At 41.4% G+C, this 26,730-nt stretch overlaps 1 protein-coding gene across 1 annotated transcript in view; it reads left to right on the plus strand.

Moving 5' to 3' along the window:
- TAFA3 (TAFA chemokine like family member 3) overlaps positions 1-26,730 on the plus strand; it is a 408,856-nt gene that overhangs the window by 216,069 nt on the left and 166,057 nt on the right. The window lies entirely within an intron of this gene.

Raw genomic sequence — 26,730 nt, forward strand, 5'->3', positions numbered from 1 at the left:
AAGAAAATGTAGGTTTAGCGATTTTTTTTCTCATTTCCTAAAGGAGAAAAAGCACCACAAAATTTGTAAAGCAATTTCTCCCGAGTAAAACAATACCTCACATGTGGTAATAAACGGTTGTTTGGAGACACGGCGTGGCTGAGAAGGGAAAGAGCGCTATTTGGCTTTTGGAGTTCACATTTAGCAGGAATGGTTTGCGGAGGCCATGTCACATTTGCAAAGCCCCTGAGGGGACAAAACAGTGAAAACCCCAAACAAGTGACCCCATTTTGGAAACTATACCCCTTGAGGAAATTATCTAGGGGTATAGTGAGCATTTTGACCCCACAGGTTTTTTGCAGAAATTTTTGCAAGTAGGCTGTGAAAATGAAAATCTACATTTTTTCAAATAAAATGTAGGTTTAGCTAATTTTTTTTCATTTCCACAAGGACTAAAGGAGAAAAATCACCATAAAATTTGTAAAGCAATTTCTCCCGAGTAAAACAATACCCCACATGTGGTAATAAACGGCTGTTTGGACACACGGCGAGGCTGAGAAGGGAAAGAGCGCCATTTGGCTTTTGGAACTCAAATATAGCAGGAATGGTTTGCGGAGGCCATGTCACATTTACAAAGCCCCTGAGGGGACAAAACAGTGGAAACCCCCCACAAGTGACCCCATTTTGGAAACAACACCCATTGAGGAAATTATCTAGAGGTATAGTGAGCGATTTGACACCACAGTTTTTTTGCAGAAATTATTGGAAGTAGGCCCTGAAAATAATAATCTACATTTTTTCAAAGAAAATGTAGGTTTAGCAAATTTTTTCTCATTTCCAGAAGGACTAAAGGAGAAAAAGCACCACAAAATTTGTAAAGCAATTTCTCCCGAGTAAAACAATACCCCACATGTGGTAATAAACGGCTGTTTGGACACACGGCAGGGCTTAGAAGGGAAAGAGCACTATTTGACTTTTTGAGATCACATTTAGCAGGAATGGTTTGCGGAGGCCAGGTCACATTTGCAAAGCCCCTGAGGGGACAAAACAATGAAAACGCCCAAAAAGGGACTCCATTTAGGAAACTACACCTCTTGAAGAATGCATCTAGGGGTGTAGTGAGCATTTTGACCCCACAGATGTTTCATAGAATTTATTAGAATTAGGCAGTGAAAATAAAAACAGTCCTTTTTCTTCAATAAGACGTAGCTTTAGCGCAAATTTTTTCATTTTCTCAACAAATAAAGGAAAAAAAGAACCCAACATTTGTAAAGCTATTTCTCCCAAGTACGGCAATACCCCATATGTGGTCATAAACTGCTGTTTGGGCAAACGGCAGGGCTCAGATGGGAAGGACCGCCATTTGGAGTGCAGATGTTGCTGGATTGGTTTTTGGGCACCTGTGGGCCCAAAACAGTGGAAACCCCCCAGAAGTGACCCCATTTTGTAAACTACACCCCTCAATGCATTTACCAAGGGGTGTAGTAAGCATTTTAACCCTGCAGGTGTTTTGTAGAAATTAGTGTGCGCTCAATGTTGCAGAGTGAAAATGGGATTTTTTTCCATAGATATGCCAATATGTGGTGCCCGGCTTGTGCCACCATAACAAGACAGCCCTCTAATTATTATGCAGTGTTTCCCGGTTTTAGAAACACCCTACATGTGGCCCTAATCTTTTGTCTGGACATATGACAGGGCTCAGAAGTGAAGAGTACCATGCGGAGTGGAGGCCTAATTTGGCAATTTACAAAGTATTGGTTCACAACTGCAGAGGCTCAGATGTGAAATAATAAAAAGAAACCCCTGATAAGTGACCCCCACTATGGAACTGCACCCCTCAAGGCATTTATTAAGGGGTGTAGTGAGCATTTTCACCCCACAGGTCTTATCCATAAATGAATGCGCTGCGGATGGTGCAAATTAAAAATTTATATTTTTCCCTAGATATGCCATTCAGTGGCAAATATGTCATGCCCAGCTTATGACGCTGGAGACACACACCCCAAAAATTGTTAAAAGGGTTCTCATGGGTATGACGGTGCCATATATGTGGAAGGAAACTGCTGTTTTGGGACGCTGTAGGGTTCAGGGCCGAGGGAGCACCATTTGGCTTTTGGAGAGCGGATTTTGCTTGGTACTAAATTTGTTTGAGTATTGCTGGTGTTTTATAATGTGGGGGTACATGTAAGCGGGGCGGAGTATATAAGGGGCATAGTCAGGTGGTATAAAAAAATAAAAATAATCCATAGATGTGTGTTACGCTGTGAAGCAATCCTTTCTGCACAGGCCGGTGTCGCACTGATAAATGGTGTCATTTCTTATCCCCCTTTTGGTCCACACTCCGCGCCTTTGTAGTTTGGGGAATTTTGCTGGGAAAGTATTATCCTGGTATAATACGGGCACCGTCGCTTCCAGCAGATATGTTTGGGCCCTCCCCTTCCTGGTTCCCTAATTTTAGGTCCTTGATAAATCGCCTCTTGAAACAGAAGAAATGTTCCCCTCGGGCACAACTGCATATTTTTTTATTTCCTGACTTATTGGAGCCTTCACTAATTTTATTTTTCATAGACGTAGCGGTATGAGGGCTGGTTTGTTGCGGGACGAGCTGTAGTTATTATTGGTACCATTTTGGGGTACATGCAACTTTTTGATCACCTTTTATCCTATTTTTTGGGATGCTAGGTAAACAAAAAAACGCAATTCTGGCACAGCTTTTTTTTTTATACAGAGTTCACCACGCATTATAAACTACATGTTAACTTTATTATGCGGGTCAGTACGATTCCGGCGATACATAATCTGGTAACGTTTTTTACGGGTTTTTTTTACGCTGTTCACCGCGTGCAATAAATAATATAATATTTTGATACCTCCGGTCGTTACGGTCGTGGCGATACCAAATACATATGGTTTATTATTATTTTTCAATAATAAAGGACTTGATAAGAGTAAAAGGGGGATTGTGTGTTATTTGATTACTTGAAACTTTTATTGTTTTCAAACTTTTATTTTTTGCACTTTTTTTTACACTTTTTCTCAAGTCCCACTAGGGGACTTGAAGGTCCAACGGTCAGATTTTTTTTTTCTAATACATTGCACTACCTATGTAGTGCAATGTATTAGATCTGTCAGTCATTCACTGACAGCAAGCCGTTTAGGCTTCGCCTCCCGGCGGGGCCTAAATCGGCTTCCGTAATGGCAGAGCAGGAGACCATTGTGTCTCCTGTTGCCATAACAGCAGTCGCCAGTCCCGATTGCCTGTCAGGGCTGGCGATCTGCTTGTAACCGCTACGATGCAGCAATCGCTTTCGATTGCTGCATCGAAGGGGTTAATGGCAGGGATCGGAGCTAGCTCCGGTTCCTGCCGTTACAGGTGGATGTCAGCTGTACAGTACAGCTGACCTCCACCGCTGATGACGCCGGATCAGCTCCTGACCCGGCGCCATCTTGCCGGCAGCTACGGAAGCCGATCAGGCTCCGCCGCCGGGCGGATCTTGACCGGCTTCGGTGCTAGGCAGACCGGGAGGCCAGTATTAGGCCTCCGGTTGCCATTGCAGCCACCGGAACCCCGGCAATTTCATTGCTGGGGCTCCGATGAGCTGCAAACACCTTAAGTGCAGCGATCGCGTTTGAGCGCTGCACTTAAGGGGTTAATGGCGGGGATCGAAGCTAATTTCGGTCCCCGCCGTTACAGTCGGATGTCAGCTGTAAGATACAGCTGAGATCCGACGATGATGGCACCGACTCAGCTTCTGAGCCGGTGCCAAACGTTTGACGTACATGTACGGCATTTTGCGGGAAGTCAATGCTTTCCATGACGTACATGTACGTCAAATGTCGGGAAGGGGTTAAAGCATAGACAAGGCAGCAGTTCATAAAGTAAGTACAATATACATAAAAGAAGTGTAGAGTGTGGTGTACAGTCAGGTGGGGGATGAAGACATGGAAAGTTGTGTTACCACCGGAGGTCTTCTTTAATAAATTGTATGATGACTTAAAAGCTGCATTTTATGTTTTCTCGTGTTGTCTTTTTCTTATTTTAAAATTAGTTGGATAGTCTGAAACATTTAAATGTGACATATTAGCAAAATAGAAGAGATTGGGTGGGAGGGAAAAACTTTTCCTCAGCACTGTGTACACCAATTCCTGGCTGTAGAAACACACACTGAATGTAGGACTAAAGTGCCCAAAAACCACAAATGTAGAACACCTTCATAGGTACTGTAGAACTTGCTAAATCCATTTTAAATAATATGAAAAATATTTGTAATAGCCATGTCAGGTTAAAGTATAAGTATTGCAGTGCATTGCATGAGCGATGTAATGATCACATGATAAAATCTCATAGGGAGACTAAAAATGAGTAAAAAAATGTACAAACAAATTGTTAAAAATATAAAAATAATTCAAAAAAATTTAAAGTTAAAAAATCCCTATTTCCCATTTTTCACAAAAAAATATGTCAGCTGAACTATTCAAAATGCAAACATTGCTGTTTTTTTGGTCATCTCACTTCCCAAAGAAAATGGTGTAAGAAATGATCAAAAAGTTGTATGTACCCTAAAATGGTAACACAAAAAATGACAGCTCGCCCGCAAAAAACAAGCATTCACATTGCTGAATTGACGGAGACATAAAAAAATTATGACTCCGAGAATATGGAAACACAATACTTTTGTTTTTTAATAAATAGTTTTTTCTTTGTAAAAGTAGTACATAATTAAAAAAACCTATATAAATTTAGTATCGCTGTAATTGTATTGACCCTCAGAATAATGTTAACGTGTCATTTTTACCACATAGTGGGCACCGTAAAAATAAAACCTAAAAAACAATGGCAAAATTGATATAATTTTCACCTTCCCAGTACATTATATGGTACGTTAAATGGTACATTTAAAAACTACAACTCGTCCTGCAAAAAACAAGCCCTCATACAGCTATGTTTATGGAAACATAAAAAAGTTACGGCTCTTGGAACGCAATGATGGAAAAACAAAAATAAAAAAGCTAAATTCGCCTGTGTCTCCAAGGGGTTAATTACATTTAGAGGGGAAACCTATAAATTGTGAACAATTTAGCACAAAAAAAAGATGTAATTTCGATCTTTGAAAACTGTTTTCACTGAACACTAAACGGCAGGACATAAAATGTCTACTAAACTAAGCATGAACATTATAACCAGATTTTTCACCTTTCCCTAGTTACTGTCAACAAATTATGTCCATTAGCAAACCGAAGCACAGGATTTTCTCATTATGAGATTCTTATGGGATAGTGTGAACATCTGTTCTGGAAAGGGTTTAATCAGTAACAAACATGTCACCACTAGCTGAGTGGGACTTTTTTAGTATGAATGTCTCGCAGGAACCTTACGCTACAACGCTGTCATCTCATTTAAAGGCACTATCTACCCCAGTACTTGACAACCTGTCATCTTTGGTGAGAAGAAGAGGTAAAGACATGTTAGATAAGGCTAGGGAACCATTTTTCTGTGCTCACTAAACTTGCTGTTAATAAAAAAAAGGCTCGCTATTAATGTTTAAAAATCTCTTCAATGTTTCTTCTACTCTAGTTTTCAAAAAAAAAATTTAAATCTCTAGCAATAAATAATAATGATTTCGAAAGTTAAGAATAATACTGCCACTTTTCCACTATAGTTTTCAGGTATTTGTAGCAGTTGCCCTACAAAATGAAATGCATTTTTGAAATATGAGATATTTTAATTAAAATGTGAGAAAGTCAGAATGTGAGTAAATCTCTCAAAATGAAAAACCTGAGACATAGATGTCAAATTGGTCAATAATTCAACAGGAAATTGTTGAAATGAAAGCTCTCAAGTGTGTAAACATATATAAAGTCAGCCACTTGTATTACAAGTTGTATTACCCGTGGTTACATTTAATCCATAGAAGGTACACATAGTCAATATTGAATTATACATATAATAGAAGTATACCTTGCAAAACACTAAAAAGTTAGAAAACATTAGGCAAACTCATAATATGCATGAACCATAAAAAACCCACTTGTAATCTTTTAAGCTATACTGATATCAGTGCCACGTTTGCACGCCAAGCCTTTGGGAATGTTCTAGAACACCTTAGGCTGGAAAAGTCACATCTAACTTAGATTTGTCTAGTTGTCTGTTTTTTTTTTCAAACCCTTTTTTTTGAAAGGTCTCTCAAAAATAATCTGATCTCAGGTTGTCCTAAGCTATACTGATATCAGTACTACGTTTGCACGCCAAGCCTTTGGGAATGTTCTAGCACACTATAGGCTGGAAAAATCACGTCTAACTTAGAGTTGTCTGTTTGTTTGTTTGTTTGTTTGTTTGTTTGTTTGTTTGTTTCTTTTTTCAAACCCTTTTTGTTGAAAGGTCTCCCAGAAATAAGCTGATCTTAGGTCGTCCTTGTACTGGGAACCTACCAATAAGCTGTATTCTGTGGGGAAATCCGGCAGTTGTGTGTTGTCAATTGGAATCATTGAAATCAATAGGCTGTCTGTGTAATGCACAGACACACTGGGTTCTCCAAAAAAGAGCTACTCTTTATAGTCACTCTGGATAATAAATGGAAATCCCAAAGGTGGGACCCCGTCTTTTAACTTTGAATTCTCTAATTGAGTATTTAAAAAAATGGGGTTTCTAAGCCAGACAATTCCTCTAATATCACTAAGTATAATACTATAGAATTAATAGACAACCTCTCAAATATCCACAATGCTGTTAAATTATGGCAAATGTATTTCAATAGAATCATACAAAACATTAATAGGCAAAACAATATAGAAAGACATGCTATAATACTTGCCATATATCATCTGTACTATTCAGGAAGGAGCTAAGTTTTCATCTTGAAGTTGCCACAAGAGTTCTATTTGCCAAGACTGAACAAAAATAGATGGATATCACAAAACAGCATTCAGATGCAGCACTTCAGTTTATGGATTTATAAATGGTCTTTTCACGTCTAGACATCAAAGTTTTATACTTATTAAATATTCAAAACTATTAAAACACAAACCAAAATCAATAGAAATGTTATATAACCGTATTTCATAGCTAATAAATTTAGGGATTTCTAAGAGACATAGGTGTATTAGGATGCAATTGTGTATGACACATATTACTATGTTTGTTCTTTTTCCATTGAGATTATTAATAATTGCTTGTTTGTGTAACTGGTAGAGAACCTTATTTCGAACTGGACTATAATAATTCTAGAGGAAGGAATATTAAAGGTCTTTGCAAGTTTGGGTTTTGTCTAGCATTTTATTGTCTTCAGGATATGACTGTAATACCATAAGGCGCCCCTCTATATGTCTTTTATTCTTTATGGCTGTCACCAACCTGGCAGGACATACTAGATTTCTTTCACCAGTTTAAGGTTAGCGCTGGTAGTGTTGAAGCGCAAAATTTAGCAAGCCCCTCGGTCTTCACCGGGGACCAGGTTTGAACTTGAAGCTTGTGAAACCAAAGGAGGTCTATAATTTAAGGGTATTTCCTCACAACTAGAGGGAACTCTGTCACTGAAAATGTCTGAGAAATAATGTTGGGGAGTCGAGGAGAATCTGCCCAGGAGCTGGGACCATCAGACATTGTAAGTAGGCGCTTTATCCCCATGGCGACATCCACCATACATGTACGGAAGATTCCGGTGGGCTTATTACAGCAGCCCCCCGCTCTTATGCCTGGGATCAGAGATAACGCTGATCCAGGCCATTTAATCATTGCCCTCCATGACTTGATCGCCTAATGAAAGTCCCCAGGTCTGCCATCTTGGTCCTCCTATTAAGGCAGGGCTAAATAGAAGAACGCAAAATGCACAATCCACTGCAATACATAAGTATTGCAGTGTATTCTGCAGGCAATCCAACAATCGAATGTTCAAATACCCTAGTGGGAAAAAAATCTATAGTTTAACAAAGTTTAAAAGAATATATATATGTATGTATATATATATATATATATATATATATATATATATATATATATATATTTTTATATATATATATATATATATATATATATATATATATATATATATAGCAGGAACAGGAGACAAGTAACAGCGACAGGACTTAAAGATTGGGTGTTGGTGTATTCACCACAAACCAACATCTCCCCAATCTTGAAGTCCTGGTGCTGTTACTTGTCTCCTGTTCCTGCTGTTTATTGCATTAAAAGGAGTTCATCCATCCTTTTACTGGTAACGTGCACATGGCCTAATGTTCAGTTTGCCTTGAGTGCTCTGTTTTCTCTATCTGCTATGAACTTTATATATAAGGTTATATATAAGGTTATTTATCCCGCATGGTGAATACCAATAAAAAAACGCCATAATTGCTGATTTTTGGTCACCTTGCCTTCCAAAAAAAAAACTGAATACAAACCATTCCACCCGGCAAAATAATTTTTAAAAGTTTCTTAGTGCATTATATGGTACAATAAAAATAAGTTCTCATACAGCTATGTAGACGAAAAAATAAAAAAGTTATGGCTCTTGAAAAGCGTGGAGGGAAAAACTAAAATGAAAAAAATAGCTGCGTCTTTAAGGGGTTAGTGTAACAACTAGTACTTCTATTGTAAAGCTCTGTTCACGCTGGTGTAATGGCTACCATTATTACCTGAGCCATGACAGTTCTGTAACAGGACTTATTGGCTTATAATGGGTCTGTCAGGTTTCCATTTTTTTACAGGACAGAATATGTCAACAGGCTATGCTATTCTGGTTGTCAAAAAGCAACAAAAACCTAATAGAATGTACTCTAACGGCAGTGTAAACAGAACCTAATAACTGAATCTAGTATTTACTGTATGTTGCTCATTCTAATCTGTTGCATGTCTGTGATTCCAATTTTCTCTTTTTCGTAGACCATTCTATTTTCTGTCAGCAGTCGTCTAATGTATCTAGTCCATTGTAGAAATATACAATATAAGTTCTCTGCAGTCACGTCCATAACTGTTGCAGTGCACGATAAAGTATTTACTAGTCTCAACATCGCATTGTAAGCCTCAACCCATTTTAAAACAAGGGGTTTATTACTCATCAGTAACATGAATACAATGACACACACCGATCAGCCGTAACATTAAAACTGCTGACAGGTGAAGTAAATAACATTGATTATCTCGTGACAAAGGCGCCTGTCAAGGAGTTGGATATTTAAGGCAGCAAGTAAACAGTCATTTCATGAGGTTAATGTGTAGAAGGGTAGTTTATGACTTGGGGAGCGAAGTATAGCCCATCTGGTCCAATTCCATAGAAGAGCGACTGTAGCACAAATTGCTGGAAAAGTTAATAGTCAGCCTACTATAGAAAGGTGTCAAAACACAGTTATTTGCAGCTTGATGGGTATGGAACTGCGTAGCCCAAGACTGGTCAGAGTGCCCATTCTGTCTCCCGTTCGCTGCGAAAGCGCATACATGGACATGTGAGCATCAGAACTGGAACATGTAGAAATTTAAGAAGTGGTATGGTCTGATAAATTACGCTTTCTTTTACATAATGTGGATGGCCGGATGTGTGTGCACCCCTAACCTCAAGAAGAAATGGCACCAGGATGCACTATGGGGAGAAGGCAACACACCCGCTGTCTTGTGGTAATTTTTGACACAGATCTTTCCTTTACTCTGCATATTCAATCACTTGCACGTTCCTGTCACTTTTACCTCAAAAACATCTCCAGAATCCGCCCTTTTTTTTACTCTGGAAACAGATAAAACTCTCATTGTTGATCTAATTCACTCTCGTCTAGACTACTGTAACTTATTACTAATCGGTCTTCCACTCACTAAACTCTCCCCTCTTTAATCTAGCAGCAGCCAGACTCAACTTTCTGACCAACCACTACACCAATGCCTCTACCCTGTGCCAGTCACTGCACTGGTTGCCCATTCCCTTCAGAATAAAATTCATGCTTATTACTCTCACCCACAAAGCTCTCCACAGCGCTGCACCTCTTTATATCTCTTCCCTCATCTCTGTCTACCAGCCCACCCGTGCTCTACGTTTGGCCATCGACCTTAGATTAACATTCACTATAATCCGAACCTCCCACTCCCGTCTCCAAGATTTTTCTCATGCTGCACCAGTTCTCTGGAATACACTACACCGGACAATCAGATTCATTCCCAACTTCCACAGATGTATAAATGCCCTGAAAACACAACTTTTTAGACAGGCCTATAACATTCCCTAATCTGACTCCTTTCCTTGGCCCCCCTTTGACATTAGTCATCAGAACCTGACCCCTTGATTCAGTAGCATCTCCCACACTCCTCGCATCCTAATGCACTTCATGTCTGTCATACACAAATACTGGCTGGTGACCGGCTCATGCAGCTTTATGTGTACTACCCCATGCGTATAAAAGCTGGCGGGAGCATTGTACTGAACAAGCACTTTTTAAATTTTGTGTCACCCCTATTTCCACATAGATTGTAAGCTCTTGCGAGCAGGGTCCTCACTCCTCTTGTTTGAATTGTTAATTAGTTTTGTCAATATGCAATGTCTGATATTGTCTGTACATGTTCCCTATGAATTGAAAAAGGCTGCGGAATATGTTGGTGCTATATAAATAAAGATTATTATTATTGTTAAGGCAAGGCGGCGGAGACAGTTTGATGCTCTGCTGGGAAACCTTGGGTCCTGGTATTCTTGTGAATGTTACTTAGACACGTACCACGTGCCTCATTCAGCAGGATAATACCCTCTGACATACCGCAATGCTTGTTCAGGAATGGTTTGAGGAGCATAACAAAGGTATAGATATGACCTCCAAGTCCCCAAGATCTCAACCTGATTGAGCATATCTGGGATGTGCTGGAAAAACTAGTCATATCCATTTAGGCTCCACCCACCTCACTACTTACAGGACTTAAAGGGGTTATCCAGGAAGTGAAACATTTTTAGTAGAAGCTGCGAAAGAAAAAAATAAATAAAAAAGCAATACTTACTTATCCTTACCCTCGGTGATCCAGGACTGATGTTCGCTTCCCGGATAACTACTTTAAATGAACACTCATTTAAAAAATAAAAAATCAGACAGCACATGGTGTTTATATGTGTTCCTTATAATCTTTGTGCCTCCTGTTATTTGCTGAAACCACATATTTTCTACATTGCAGCATGAAGTGGCTGTTCTCTCCATAACATTGAGTCTGCTGGATTTTAATTACCTCTCCTTACATAGATATCAGTGGGTGGGTGTACACAAGTCAGACACTCTCAAGAAGGAATAATGTAAAACTGGCAGCTAGAAATGATGCATCATGGAGCCTGACTGACAGAAAAATTATGGATTTATGCATCTTAACATTATCCAAGCCCCATCTTCACTGTTGTCCTATTCGTATCTTGCAGGGAATAGTCTTCATTGTAAAATTATGTAATTCTGTTTGGACATATTTCCTAAGCTGAATCTGAAGTGGCTCAGGACAGCGCTGTTTTACGCCTCATGTACACGACCGTGTGTGCCGTCCGATCGGAGACTCGGACCATTTTTCTCACTCGCTAAAGTGAATGGGTCCGTGAAGACTATCGGGTAGAACTAGGACACCATCGAAAACGGCCCGAGTGGCACAACGGTCGTGTGCATGAGGCATTATAGTTACCGCCTGGCTTGCACAGAATTCAGCTGTGACCTAGTACAGGACATCAAGTGATCTCAGTAACAGCATCATTTAGGTAATTTGAACTTTGAGGGTTTGTGGAGCACCATGACTGATCAGGAGCTGAATTTCCAGTTTTTAACTTGAGTGACTCTAGGATCTGCTAACATCTTGGTTCCAGATACCACAGGACACCTTCAGAGGTCTTCTGGAGTCCATGTCTTGAGGGGTCAGTGCTGTTTTGGTCGCACACTGGAGGACCTACACAATATTAGGCAGCTAGTTTTATTTTTATGACTAATTGGTGTGTAAAGAGCCTATAAAGGACTATTATACTTGAGCAAAAAAATAAGAAAATTTAGATGGCTTTTATCAGTTCTACAGTATCTTGAAATTGCAAGAAGAAAAGGAAACTTACCTAGACTAAATGAGCAACATATACAACTGTGTGGCATACTGTTGAATACGTCTAGACTATATGTTTGGCAATATGTCAAGAGATTTTTTGTGAATAGAGTGGGAACCCAGCTTAATTTACTCAAGAAAAATACAGTTACCTTTGAGCTATAACCACGCGCATCCACAGTTTAGCTGTAATGTCTCCTGCACATGACCATATCACGAATGTGTGTTGCAGGCCGCTATGAGCCCATAATGTACCTTTGTGTGCTTCCCATCTTATACTAAGAAACTCATGGCATTCTGTATTACAGAGGTTCTCCTCTAGAGGAGAATATGTTGCCTTATTACGGTTGCACACGTAATTCCTTGGAGTCCATAATATGGAGTCGTAGTGTTTTGCTTTACATAGTACATGCGTGTGGCTTTGACATTTGCGTGAGCCGTCATATTGTATTTGTTTGTATTAGCGTGTAATATCGAAAGCACTATGCATAGGGTTTATAATTCCTAAATAAAACATAAAAGAAGAATAAAATATATACAGCGATTTGTTGTCAACTATTCAATCTAAAGGCCTCATTAGCTGGTTTAGCACTGAAAGAAATTGGTGCCACATCCTTTGTTTGTAACACTTTGAAATGCCAGAGAGAAAGAAAAGATAACATTGTTAAGCTCAATTAATGGAGAATGCTGATGTTGTCATTTACAGCTAGACACTCTTCATAGTTGTGGTTAACAGCTTCAGCCTACAACAACGATATCTTGCAAAATCTGTCCCAGCTTTAATTTGTTTCCTTTAACATCTTCTGAAACCAATGCGTTTTCTGAATTAATTATTTTGTGTTAATTTTGTGTATACTGATTTGCAAATTTGAATTAACATAATTAAGGCATGATGGAATAACACTTCATTAGCACCCAATCCACAAGATGTGTATTGAAGAAATGTACCTGACATTGTCATAATTAGTTAGAGATGGGTATCGGGCTCATCTACATTGCATGTTTGGCTGCAAACCATAACTTATGATACAAAGAGAGCAGTTCATTCTAATTATAATGAAATTCATATCCGTGCTTAAAAATGTTCTTCTTTCTTGCCATGCATACATACGACTCCCAGGACCCCCTCCGATCAGCTGTTTTAAAGGGGGTGCAGTGCTCATATGAGCGCTGCTTCCCCTTCACTTCTATTTGCTTACTGTGAATCGTCAACACGCATGTAGCGGCGATTGACAGGTATTGCAGCCTTCTTCTCCCATTCATTTCAGCTGATCAGCCTGGTCCCAGGAGTTGGACCACAACCGATCAGCTATAGATGGGCTATCCTGAGGATAGGCCATCTATTTTCAGGAACTGCAAAACCCCTTTAATAAAATTTACCAAACAAAAAAAAACTACGATGACATTTTTTGTATGCAGTCGGCTTTTTGGGGGAACTGTTTTGTTGTCTATTAAGGTTACCGTATGTTTTTCTGTTCTTCATTAATATAACAACATTGTATTCATGGCAAGATATACTGTAGATTAGTGTACATTTCTTCAATACACATCTTGTGGATTGGGTACTACTGAAGTGATTATATTATCCAATTTATTGCTGATCATTATTTACTTTTCCTTCAACTCTGTGAAGTATAATTTTCTATTCCAGTGAGCTGGGTCTTTTCATAATAGATCCCACCTGTAATCAACAGATTCATACAAATCTTTACATTTTCTGGCTTTCAGATACAGATTTATATTAATATGCTGTCACTGTAATCTGAAAATATAATCCAATAAACATGATCTAGGGCTAACCAATCTAACATCTGTAAAATTTGCACATTACACTAAAAGTGATTAGTTTGTATGTTGTGTTTCCTTTTAAAGGAAAGAAGATACAAATGTGCCAGAAATCACATTAAACTGGCGATAAATCAATAGGCTATAATCTATAAACAATTTCATGGTCATCTGTCCCTTTGATGGACTCCTTTAAATTAGGGACTAGAGATGAGCGAACTTATGAAAAGTTCGGTTCGGCTAGTTCGCCGAATTTCACGAAAAAGTTAGATTCGGACCGAACTAGTTCTGACCGAACCTGTAATTTCCGTGCGCTGAGCATGGTACTGTCCAGGGTGCTGAAACAGTTAATGGGCTGCACTAACTCTTTCAGCAACCTTGACAGTACCATGCTCGGCGCGCGGAAAATAAAATTTAAATGTAATAAAAAAAAAAAATGTATACGTTCATACTTACATTCCTCCTGTCCGGCCTCCAGCGATGACGTTTCATCCATGTCGCCGCTCGCTGCAGCCAATCACAGGCTGTAGTGGTGGTCACGCACGTCACGTGGCTGCCCCTGCAGCCAATCACAGGCTGCCGCGGCCTCTGCAGCCAATCACAGGCTGCCGCGGCCTCTGCAGCCAATCACAGGCTGCCGCGGCCTCTGCAGCCAATCACACACTGCAGCGGCCTCTGCAGCCAATCACACGCTCCTCTCCTGAAATATTCTGTGCTGCTGTGAACTCTGCTCTTACCATTACGTAGTTCTCAGTCTGTTACCTCTCCTCCACTCCTGTCCTCAATAACACCTTCACATGATTGGCAAGTCACCACGTAATGGTAAGAGCAGAGTTCACAGCAGCACAGAGTATTTCAGAAGATGAGCGTGCGGATCTTGTGCGGGGTGGTGACTTGCCAATCATGTGAAGGTGTTATTGAGGACAGGAGTGGAGGAGAGGTAACAGACTGAGAGCTACGTAATGGTAAGAGCAGAGTTCATAGCAGCACAGAATATTTCAGGAGAGGAGCGTGCAGATTCTGTGCTGCTGTGAACTCTGCTCTTACCATTACGTAGTTCTCAGTCTGTTACCTCTCCTCCACTCCTGTCCTCAATAACACCTTCACATGATTGGCAAGTCACCACGTAATGGTAAGAGCAGAGTTCACAGCAGCACAGAGTATTTCAGAAGATGAGCGTGCGGATCTTGTGCGGGGTGGTGACTTGCCAATCATGTGAAGGTGTTATTGAGGACAGGAGTGGAGGAGAGGTAACAGACTGAGAGCTACGTAATGGTAAGAGCAGAGTTCACAGCAGCACAGAATATTTCAGGAGAGGAGCGTGCAGATTCTGTGCTGCTGTGAACTCTGCTCTTATCATTACGTAGCTCTCAGTCTGTTACCTCTCCTCCACTCCTGTCCTCAATAACACCTTCACATGATTGGCAAGTCACCACCCCGCACAAGTTCCGCATGCTCATCTCCTGAAATACTCTGTGCTGCCTTAAACTCTGTGGACAGGTCAGGATCCTGTTTCTTTTAAATGCTGCTGGGGAACCCTCTCGATCCACTACATAAGGCTGCGCCTCCATCCTCTCCTGCCCCAGTCACTTATTCCCAAGCACTGTAGCACAGCCTTATATAGTGGATCGAGCGGGTTCCCCAGCAGCATTTAAAAGAAACAGGATCCTGACCTGTCCACAGAGTTTAAGGCAGCACAGAGTATTTCAGGAGATGAGCACAGCCGGGCACGTCCGGCCACGGGCAGCTGGTCGTTTTTCCGAGCCGTGCTCCCATTATAAAGTATAGGAGCACGGCCCGTAAAATAAAAAAATAGAACATGTTCTATCTTTTTAACGGCACGGGCACCTTCCCGTGAGAAAACGGGAAGGTACCCGTGGCTAACAGAAGTCTATGGGCCCGCTATTTCGGGTCGTAATTACGACCCGTAATAACGGGTGTTTTTACGGTCGCGTGCATGAGGCCCCGTAATGACGGGTGGCTACATGTGTGCACCCGTCATTACGGCAGCGTTGCTAGGCGACGTCAGTAAATAGTCACTGTCCAGGGTGCTGAAAGAGTTAACTGATCGGCAGTAACTGTTTCAGCACCCTGGACAGTGAATTACGATCAGAAACCTGTAAAAAAAAAAGACGTTCATACTTACCGAGAACTTTCTGCTTCCTCCAGTCCGGTCTCCCGGCCGTTGCCTTGGTGACGCGTCCCTCTCGACATCCGGCCCGACATTCCTGGATGACGTTACAGCCCATGTGACCGCTGCAGCCAATCACAGGCTGCCGCGGCCTCTGCAGCCAATCACAGGCTGCCGCGTCAGGAAAGAAGGTCAGACTGGAGGAAGAAGAGGGACTCATCACCAAGACAACGACCGGGTACGTATGAAATGCTTTTTATTTTATTTTTAATCAGCAGCCTCTTTTCTCTGTCAGTGATTGATAGAAACAAGTGGCTGCCGATTTGTATAATATTTTTGACCGGGTTCGGTCAAAACGTGTTCAGCCGAACCCGGTGAAGTTCGGATTCCCTGCGAACCGAACTTTTCCCGATGTACGGACCAAAACCGGGTTCGGTTGTCCCAGTTCGCTCATCTCTATTAGGGACGTTAGAAGATGACCTACTAGAGATTAGATAATAGGTGCATGTGGCACGCACTAAACAATCCTCCAAAGTACTATTAGGCAATCTGGAGGATTCTTAGAAGGCTATGTACACCATTGAAAACATTTTTTTTAAATAACAATTTGTATCATTGTGATTGGTGCAACTTTGTAATTACATTTTAGAAAAAAATATTTGTACTTTCTCAGATACAGCTGCTTTGTATCCTGTATACAGAGCAGCTGTGTCTAGTGCTAAAACCTGTATCCGTCAGGTCAACAGTGCTGACGGGTTCAGTGACAGCAGGTCCTACATATCTGACACGCAGGATCCACCTGTTATCAATGATATATAAGTTATCAACTTAGATGTTATCGATAACAGCTCGATCCTGGGTGTCAAAGAAACGCAGTACTGCTGTTACTGAACCCATTAGTCCCGCTGACCAGACGGATACAGGATTCAGCGCAAGATACAGCTGTTCTGTATACAGGATACAAAGAAGCTGTATCTCCAAAACTAAAAATTATTTTCAATGAAATGTTTGCACCAATCACAATGATACACATTTTTATTTAAGAACACACACACACACACACAAGCGCACACGCGCACACGCGCACACACGCACACACGCACACACACACACACATATATATATATATATATTTGTACATAGCCTTTAATTTAAAAGAGGTGGTATGGGGACAAATGCCTTTTTTAAAAGAAAAATATTATTGTCTCTTTGTTTATTTGCACACCCTACAGTGAATGCTAATGGAGAAGATGCTTTATTCTATATTTCTTCCTAACATAATACAAGTTATTATAATACAATTTTATGAATATTACCTTATAATAACTTTAACTTTTAAGTAATAAAATTAGTGCAAGAAGGTTTTTTCGATAATCATAAAAAACTGAATTTTTTTAATTTGTTAGAAGAGCACCCTGTATGCTATTTACAGATGTCTGTTGGCCATGGAGTTGGATGAGTAACAAAAAACTTACAGAAAACAAAAACTGCAGGCTATTTCAACAGCCTTTTCTTCAGCCCAGTCTCTAGTTTTGGATTCTTGTATTTATAACAATAAAATGAGAAATTGCTATTTATGCCACATCTTGATATTTCCTGTCCTGTATTTCAAAACTAGGAGTATACTTTATACATTTACCAATGTGAATGGGTTCTTCGTAACCAATGGTTAAAAACCAGGCAGCTGTTATTATTGTTATTCTGTAGATGCATTGGAAGGCTCTTTGAATAATAATTGAAGAAAATGTGTTTGCTTGTTTTTAGCTTTAGTAACATTTCAAGAAATACATAGAAATTGTACCATAACATACAACATTATAAACATTCCTAAGAATAATTCCAAATAGATTATAATTTTAATAAAATTCTTCTGTTTTGTAAGAAATGAGACACAACAACTTTCTCTTAAAATATTCTATGAAGAAATACGATTATAATGCTTTTTGAATATCTTTCAGTAGAACTAATCTAACCAGAGTGGGGGTTGACAAGAATCATTATGCTGTATAAATATTTTATAACTTAATTATGTTCTGTATTACCAATTCTAACGTAGAATAAAATCAATTGGTCATTATATGTGCTGTGCAAAAGTAAGCAGACTATATAACACACACACACACACACACACACACACACACACACATACATACACACACACACACACACACACACACACACATACATACACACGCGCACATACATACACATACACACACATACACATACATTAACATTGGACCTAGATGCTCTTTTTCCAAGGACACACTCATGTAAAGGGCTTCATGTTTCAGGTCACCCACCCTTTAACTAGACTCTGCTCATAATTTGGATTAAGCTGAGCTGGGTCTATTCAGAAAGTTTCAGACTACCGCTTTCCCCTATGTGCAATGCATGGAAGACATTATAAGTCGTCACCGCAGATGTATAAAATTGAATACAATATAAAAATATTGAAGCTCAGTTATAAAAATGTATTATTGATTTAATACCCTCTATATATAAACGTGCAATAAATAATATACATGTCATTATTGCTATCTATTGGTTTCACAATGAACAATTGTCATATTGATAGATTGGTCTATGTCCTATATTGGAATATCAGAGGATAAATAGGCTAATATCAAAAACAGTAACACCTTTTGCCCCCGATCGAGATCGGGCCGTGAAAAACGGTCCGAGTGTCGGCTGGATTTCCCGGCCCGACCACCATACAGGTGAACCCGACTCCTGGCATTATAGACATTTTATGTTGCTAGTTGTCCCTGCCTCCACACGGAACTGCTGTTCCGTATTGTATCATTTTAATCAGTTCGGAACAGAAGTCGTGGGGAGGCAGGGACTCCTAGCATTATAAAATGTCTATGATGCGAGGAGTCCCGTTCATCTGCACCGTGGTCAGGCCGGGAAATACGGTCGACACACGGACCGTTTTTCACAGCTCAAGCTCATGTGCAAGAGGTTTTACAGATGTTTCCTATGTCATAAATGAATCAAGTATACTACAATGAACAGATGTCCTCACCCATGTAGAATATAATGAACAATAATAATATCATTAGGTTTGAAAAAAATGATTGGCAACTGAGGATTAGGGTTATAGTATTCACTAGAGCAGAAAAGGCCCAAAAGGTCCCTCTGCACCATATGAGGGGATCACTATAATAAATAACATGTTTTAATAGGGGGAAATGTTACAGATTATTTTGTTGAGGCCCAAGAGCTTCAAGTAACTCCTCTGCACATTTTCAGATGGTATAAAATGTCAGGAATGGAGATGGCTATTCATATTTTGACAATACAGAAAACAGAGTCACCTCCTTACAAAGTGAAATAAATCGTCAGGTGCTAATCTGTAATCTGTGCAAAAAAACACTAAAGATACATCATAACCAAGATATATGCAAATATTAAATATATGGATTATTTTAAATTGTATTACTGCTATATTTACTATAGTAAGAAATGTGAGGTTCTTAGCGCTGAATTTTATCAAATTGTGTGGGCCCACCTGCCACGACACGGCGACCTCATACCGATGGGTCCTTACATGAAGCATTACACCTGTACAACAGGAGACTTAACCTCTCTCTTATGTCTAGGCCTACAAAATGTATACAGGGTATGAACGAACCAGTTCTGCTTTAATTGCATTAGAATAAAAAATATATTTTCAATGGCCTACTTTTTTAATTCTATTTTTCTACTTGATAAAATATTATTTATGGTTTGTGTCATGGTAGTAAAGAATTGCCAAACATGCACAGTTTAAAGGTATTATAGGGTTTTTCAGGGAAAACCATTCTTTTGGACTTCCTTCAAGTAAGCATCTTAGATTTTTTGTGTACTGTAATACTCAAAAATGTGGTTATATTCTTTTTTTACTCTTCTCGAAGTAGCATTTTCATATTTAACTTGTGTCTATAACCAATCTTGTGCTTCTGCTCTATAAAATTATGCATCTTCTACTTCTATGTCAAGATGCAAGAAAAAGTGATAAATCCTAAATTTAAGAATCAGGTGGAAAGAACAGCCACAATTTTCAGCTATTTGAAGTAAGAGGAGCGTGACTTGCATTGAGTAGGTTTTGTCTGCTTTAAATTGCATCACGCTTTAGCAAAATCTGTAGGCAGAGATGACTGAGTAGAATGTAACTGTTTCGCTGCCTCAGAGAGAATAGTTTTTTCTATTATGAGCACGTTTTGTGCTGACCAACATCTGTTTCAATATGCTTCCGTCTTTGTAAGATTTCATTGTAGGCTATTACTTGTAATACATGGTATTAAAAAGTACCATCTGCTCTTTCTAATGATGTTTAGCTCCAAATAAGACACACCAATATCAAGTGGTTAAGGTTTATTAATAGAACTGGGCATTTGCAGACGTAGCTAATGCAGCACGTCAATAGTATGTAGGAACTCAAATAGGCCTTACAGTTGCAAGGAAAAGTAAGTGAACCCGTTGGAATTACCTGGATTTCTGCAGTAATTACTAATAAAATGTGGTCTGAGTGTTATCTAAGTCACTACTATAGACAAACACAATCTAGCTAATCTAATAGCACACATAGTTATTGTCTTTTATTCAGCACATTGATAAACATCTACAGCGCAGGGATAAAAAGTAAGTGAACCTTTTAATCTAATAACCTGTAGATCCCCCTTTAGCAGCAATCACCTCCACCAAATGTTTTCTGTACTTGCAAATAAGATTTCCACAATGTTAAGGAGGAGGTGGACCATTCCTCCCTTTAAATGCGTTTTAGTTTACCAATATTTCTGGGATGCCCAGGGTGCACAGCCCTCACCAGGTCATGCCACAGCATCTCAAAAGTGTTAGGTCAGGACTCTGACTCGCGCATTCCAAAAATCACCCAAATCTTCTTTTTAAACCATTCTTAAAGGGGTTGTCCAACTGATGACCTATCCACCAGATAGGTTATCAGTATATGATCATTGGGGGTACGACAACCGGACCAGCACAGATAGCTCTTTCGGCTGCTTCCGGCATCGGACGTCCATGTCCAGTACTGCAGCTCTGATCCTATTCAAGTGAATAGGAGCAGAACTGCAGTTCGGCAGCACGGCTGCTATTTAATGTATGGAGCCAACTGCTTTTGGCTCTGTACATTGCATACTGTGTAATGACATCTGCATCCGGTTCCCGCAGGCAGCCGGAGCGGCTGATCCGTGCGTGGTCCTGGTGTCGGACCCGCACCAATGATATACTTATGACTTATCCGGTGGATAGGTCATCAGTTATCCGGTATTGGACAACCCTTTTAAGATGATTTACTTGTGCGTTTTGTGTCATTGTGTCATTGTCTTTGTCATGTCCATGGCCACGGGCCATCAGGCTCACTTACTTCCTAACGACCGCAGCCATGGGTCTGTGGCGCTGGCCCCCATCTCCTCCTCAGGAGACACCAGAACTCACTTCCGCTTCTCTCAGCCGGGTCCTGAGTTAATGTGTCAAATTAGCCCATGAGCACCCTGGACTATAAGAGGGGCCCAGCCCCTTCCTGCCATGCCTGACCTTTGTTGTCATTACCCTAGATTGTCTCTGCAAATGATCTCCCAGTGTCTTCCAGTTCCCAGTGTTTCCTGTTCCTGCTACCTAAAACCTGTATCCCGTGCTATCCTGGTCAAGTGCCGTATTGAGTTGGAGTCGTGCTGTGCTGTGTACCACGCCTGTCCTGTTACACCACGCCTGGTGTCCGTCTGCTTCCAAAGTCCCTTCCGAGCCTGCCTCGCTACTGTTTGAAGCTACCACAGGTACAACTATAAGAACTATAGTCTATGACCTGTGTCCTGTTGGCCAGCTGCCATACCATTAAGGCGGTACGGCCCAGTGGGTCCACGTACCCAACGTGACAGTCTTGTTGTTTTGATTTCATTGTTCCCTCAATGATCGCAAGGCGTCCATGCCCTGAGGAGGCAATGCAACCCCAAACGATGATGCTCCCTCCACCATGCTTTACAGTTGGGATGAGGTGATGGTGTTCTTTTTCCTCCAAACAAAGCGTAGTACTATACAATAATACTATAAAGTAACATTTTTGTATTATCTTTCCATAGAACGTTTTCTAAGAAGCATTGTGGAACATCCAGGTGGTCTCAGTCAAACTTAACATGGGCTGCAATGTTGTTGTTTGTTTTTTTTGCAGTGGCTTTCTTCATGGTGTCCTTCCATAAATACCATTCTTGTTCTGTGTTTTTTTTAATAGTGGACACATGAACAGAGGTTTTTGCAGTTTGTAGAGTGTTTAATAGGTCTTTTGCTTTTACATTTGGGATCTTTATCCCCTCTTTCAGGATTTCCCTTTGTGCTCTTGGAGTGATCTTAACAGGACTCCAACTCCTAGGGAGAGTAGCAACTGTCCTGAATTTTAACATTTGTAGACTGACGTACACCCAGGTCTTTAGCAATGCTTTGTGACCTTGTCCAGCTTCATGCATCTATATAACATGTCTTCTGTGGTCTTCTTAAAGTTATTTGCTTCGAAGCATGATTCACACAAATTTTTCTTGAGAAGAACGGATTTGTCAGTAACCAAGCTTGTGTCCATTTATTAAATGGGGAAAGCAACTGGGAAACCCACACTTACAATCTCATCTCCTTAATTAAAACACCTTTTGCCAATTAGCTATTGGTGATGTCATTAAAACAGAGGTTCACTAAGGCTTCGTTCACATCTGCGCCAGGGTCCCGTTCCGACGTTCCGTTGGAGCTTTCTGTCGGAACGAGACCCTGACTGACACAACGGAGACCAAAGAATTTATTTCAATGGTGACGGATCCGGTGCTAATGGTTTCTGTTTGTCTCAGTCGTGCAAGGGTTCCGTCATTTTGATGGAATGAATACTGTAATCGACTACGCTATTGATTCCGGCAAAACGACGGAACCCTTGCACAACTAAGACAAACGGAAACCATTAGCACCAGATCCGTCACCAGATCCGTTTGTGTCAGTCAGGGCTCCATTCCGACGGAAAGCTCCGACGTTCCGACAGAAAGGATGTGAACGAAACCTTACTTTTTCTCTCTGCACTGTGGATGTTTACTCAACGTGTTAAATAAAACATATGAGCAGTACATCTTGTTTTGTCTTATTAGTTTCGTTAGATTGTGTTTGTCCAATAGGGCAGATTCACACGAACGTTGCGTTTTTGCGCGCGCAAAGAACGCAGCGTTTTGCGAGCGCAAAAACCATTTGACAGCTGCGTGTGTCATGCGTGTCTGATGCGCGGCTGCGTGATTTTCGCGCAGCCGGCATCATAGAGATGAGGCTTGTCGACGCCCGTCACTGTCCAAGGTGCTGAAAGAGCTAAATCTTTCAGCACCCTCGACAGTGAATGCCGAACACAACAGCGAAAAACCTGTAAAAAAAAAAGATAAAGTTCCTACTTACCGAGAACTTCCCGGCCGTTGCCTTGGTGACGCGTCCTTGGTGACGCGTCCTTGGTGACGCGCCTCTCTTGACATCGGGCCCCACCTCCCTGGATGACGCGGCAGTCCAAGTGACCGCTGCAGCCTGTGATTGGCTGCAGCCTGTGCTTGGCCTGTGATTGGCTGGAGCTGTCACTTGAACTGAAGTGTCATCCCGGGAGGTCGGACTGCAGGAAGGAGACAGGAGTAATCGGTAAGTTAGAACTTCGGGTTTTTTTACAGGTTCATGTATTTTGGGATCGCAAGTCACTGTCCATGGTGCTGAAACAGTTTAACTCTTTCAGCACCATGCACAGTGAATGTCTCACGACGTCGCGGACCGGAAATTTTTTTGCCGGGTTCGGCCAAAACGAGTTTGGCCGAACCCGGTGAAGTTAGCTTCGGTTGTCGGGGTTCGCTCCTCGCAAAGACACTCCGTTTGGATGCTTGGAAACAGAAAAGCACGTGGTGCTTTTCTGTTTCCATTCATCCTTTTGACAGCTCGTGCGCTGTTTCAGTCGGTTCGCACGGAAGTGCTTCCGTGCGACCTGCCTGGTTTTCACGCACCCATTGACTTCAATGGGTGCGTGATGCGTGAAATACGCAGAGTTATTGAACCTGTCGCGTATTTTGCGCAGCGAACAAACGCTGCGCAAAATACACGGACTGTGTGTACTGCCCCATAGACTTCTATAGGGCATTGCGTGCCGCGCGAAAACCACGCGGCCTACACGCTGCCAAATCACGCTCGTGTGAATCCCCCCTAAGTGTGACTTAGGGCTTGTCCACACGTAACGGAATTGCTGCATATTTTCCATCCAAAATTGCAGACGAAAAATACGCAGCAGAATACAGTAGTAGCAAAGAGGGTGAGATTTAACAAATCTCATCCACACGCTGCGTAAAATTTCCGAGCAAAATTTCACCTGCGGTGCGTGTCTTTCGTACTGCAGCATGTAAATTCCTGCGGCGGAGCATTTACTGAATTGCTGCATTTTTCAGAGGAGATATCACCATCTCCCAGCATTGAAAAAAACTTAGCAAAATCTGCACCATTTTCTGCAGTAAAACACGGTTTTTCCGCAGCGGAATGTCTGCTAGTTTTAACGTAAATGGTGCAGAAATTTTCTACAGCTATTCCGTTATATGTGGATAAGCCCTTAGATAACAATCAGACCACATTTGCATTTTTTATGATGCTGTGCGCTAAAAATAGCTACCTCAAAATAGCTACTGTATATAAGCATTTCAAAGGCCAATGTAAAGGACAAGCCTTTGAAGGTCATCCATGCATTTTAATCCTCAAATAGTAATGATCACTTGGCCACTTGGGCTCCATTGTGGCCTTACAAGTTGTTGAAGCATGACCATACACATAGGCGAACAAAAAGGCAGTTGATCTGAAACTGGTCATTATTAGTGATAGGGGTCATTTTCATGTAGCATTTACTATTTATTGGTCAATTATCTGATATGGGTTGCAATTATCTTGGCTTATGTAGCTATTTAGTAGTATATTATCTTGGCATTAGAGTTTGCTTGGAAATGGCAGAGGCGTTAAAATAATATTATATTGCCTAGAGCAGTGGTCTCAAGCACGCGGCCCGCGGGCCGCATGCGGCCTCTAGGGCTGTCATCTGCGGCCCGCGGGACACAGAGCCGCTAGTATCGGCTCTGCTCCGAGATTCTGGAATTCCCTGACATCGCTGTTCACATATGAACAGCGATGTCTGGGGCTTCCCCAGAGCCGGAGTCCCGAGCAGAGCGCTGGTGTCGGCTCTGCTCCGGGACTCTGTGGAATTCCCTGACATCGCTGTCCACATATGAACAGCGATGTCTGGGGCTTCCCCAGAGCCGGAGTCCCGAGCAGAGCGCTGGTGTCGGCTCTGCTCCGGGACTCTGTGGAATTCCCTGACATCGCTGCCCATATATGGACAGTGTGTCAGGGTCTTGCCCAGAGCGGAGCAGAGCGCTGGTGTCGGCTCTGCTCCTGGACTCTGTGGAATTCCCTGACATCGCTGTCCACATATGAACAGCGATGTCTGGGGGCTTCCCCAGAGCCGGAGTCCCGAGCAGAGCGCTGGTGTCAGCTCTGCTGCGGGACTCTGTGGAATTCCCTGACATCGCTGTCCACATATGAACAGCGATGTCTGGGGCTTCCCCAGAGCCGGAGTCCCGAGCAGAGCGCTGGTGTCAGCTCTGCTGCGGGACTCTGTGGAATTCCCTGACATCGCTGTCCACATATGAACAGCGATGTCTGGGGCTTCCCCAGAGCCGGAGTCCCGAGCAGAGCGCTGGTGTCAGCTCTGCTCCGGGACTCTGTGGAATTAGATTAGGGCTCACCTGTTCGTTTCCCTACCCCCGTCGTTACAGGTGTGTTGCATTATCTACAGAGGGCACTGTGGCCTTATCTACAGAGGGCACTGTGGCCTTATCTACAGAGGGCACTGTGGCCTTATCTACAGAGGGCACTGTAACCTTATCTACAGAGGGCACTGTGGCCTTATCTACAGAGGGCACTGTCGACTTATCTAGGGGTGTGTTGCATTATCCACAGGGTACTGCGGCAGCATCCACAGAGGGCACTGCGGCAGCATCTACAGAGGGCACTGCGGCACTATCTAAAAAGGGGCTGCCCAATCTTGACATGTTTGCTAACTGAGCCGCCGGACTGCATTTAGCGACACTTAAACTGGAAAGCTGGATTGTTGAAATAAGCACGTGGAGAAATATCTCAAATTTTAAACCTAGCGGTATTATTATAGTAATGTAGTGTTATTATTCTAGTAATGTAGTGTTATAGTAGTTCAAATAACTAATTGATTAACAATAATTTAGTATTGTATCAAATTTGAAAGTAATGCGGCCCGTCAACTTCCCATTTTTTCTATATGCGGCCCACTTACACGGCCGAGTTTGAGACCCCTGGCCTAGAGCATACATTACATTAGTGAGTTCCATGAACACTTTACAATACATGGAAATCTATCTAAAGCTGAAATTAACCTTAACATTGCTAGAAAAAGACTGCCCACAGTAAAAAACTAGTTTTGACAAAATATGGAACAATTTTTATTGTAAATTATGCAAAGTCAACAGCTAAGTATTTGTGACAACAGATTATTACAAGGCAGAGCCCCCTTTTTGAGGACTGCTCAACCAAAACATGGGGAGCCACATCCACCACTAGAGGGAGCATAAGAGCACTTCCTTCATACTGTTTATACATTGAACTCAATAGTTTAACGCCTTAGTGAGCAGCATATTTTAGGCCTTGATGACCAAGCAATTTTTTTATCTTTCCCATCGCCGCATTTAAAGAGCTATAACTTTTTTATTTTTCTGTCGACATAGCTGTGAGGACTTTTTTTTTTGCGGGATTTGTT

Source organism: Rhinoderma darwinii, chromosome 2 (assembly GCF_050947455.1).
Source record: "Rhinoderma darwinii isolate aRhiDar2 chromosome 2, aRhiDar2.hap1, whole genome shotgun sequence".
NCBI classification, from domain to species: domain Eukaryota; kingdom Metazoa; phylum Chordata; class Amphibia; order Anura; family Rhinodermatidae; genus Rhinoderma; species Rhinoderma darwinii.